Source organism: Argiope bruennichi, chromosome 10 (assembly GCF_947563725.1).
Source record: "Argiope bruennichi chromosome 10, qqArgBrue1.1, whole genome shotgun sequence".
NCBI lineage: Eukaryota > Metazoa > Arthropoda > Arachnida > Araneae > Araneidae > Argiope > Argiope bruennichi.
Window position 1 is genome coordinate 117,858,781 of NC_079160.1, and position 1,439 is coordinate 117,860,219.

The window sequence follows — 1,439 nt, forward strand, 5'->3', positions numbered from 1 at the left end:
AATTTTATATTTAATATTAAGTAATAATTTTTAATTAATAATATGATTGAAATAACAGATATTTGGAACGCATATTTAAAAATAACAATAGCAATATTATTTGTTATTCAAAAAATCGTGGATTATGCATCTCTAACTGTAGGTGAGCCGATAAGCTCTGCACTTTTTCACAATTTCTTTAGCTTTCACTGTATTCCTATTATTCTCCGTCTGAGAAAGCAGTCAGATGAGTGGCTCACTTGACGTCCTGAAATGTGGCAGAGGGAGGAAAGCAATCACTTCGACATCAGTGGAAGAAACTTCTATAGCATCGCAGAAAGAATCAAAGAGTGCTTTAGAAATATTCAATGCCCGGGAAATTAAGATAGCCTCTCAGTACGGTTGGTAAAATTTTATGAAACATCCTGTAATGCTGTCTACTCAAAATTTTGCATGTCCAGGAGTTAATTGTGACTGGCCTGCCAAAACGAGGAGCTTTCATCCGGTAATTTCTTGTTTGTACGGAAGTAGAAAAGGCATGGACAAAGAACAATCTATAGACAGAGGAAGATCTTTTCCATCTCCAAGATTCTGACATTACCCCTCGTTCTTGATCAAGAAGATTAGTTCTTCGAGACAAGTATAATTAGTGGCCCACTATTTTTGCGTAACCAACTCATTCCAGTGATGCAACAAGACGAAAGTGTGGATAGCATATTTGTTATGGCGCTTCTCTGAAATTAAAAAAAATAAATTAAAGAGTTGTTGAATATGGATTGTGGAAATGACAGAATTATCAGTTTCCACTTCTCAACAACCTGGTCACCACGATCATCTGAACTAAACCCCTCCGAATTCTGGTTGTGGGATTATCTAAACGATGCTGTATACGGATGTCAGATTGTGAATTGAAGTGACACATATTTTGCAACACATTCGCATGTATTCACAAACATGCTATTTTCGCTTTCCACTTGTAGAAGAAAACGGTGGACAGAATATTAAACATTTTTTAAGCAAATCGTTGCCGACTTTCTTTTCTTGGTGGTTTCATCAGTTTTTGCTTTTTCTACTGCTTTTGATTTAAGAACAATTTAGAAACGAATTCATTTTTGCTTTTCTTGCGGTTTTTGGTCCAGGAACAATTAAAAGCCGATTTTCCCCCCTGTTCACTGTGGCATCACCTTGGAATAAAGAGTGCCAAAAAACATGTCATATCCTTTAATTAGCATTTGAACATGTTTAATTAACATCTTAGCTCCATCTGTTGATTAATTTTTGGTCTTTTTCTCAAAAAAAATTGCCATTGCTTCACTTTTACTCAAAGAAAATATCGGATCATTCTAATCAGTGTTTTGTTTCTTTCAGCGTTGTATTCATCGCTTTTATTTTTTATATATATGGTATTCAAAATTCCAGGCCTCTATACCGTGTTTTTGATTTTTTGCTTTCCTAGAAAT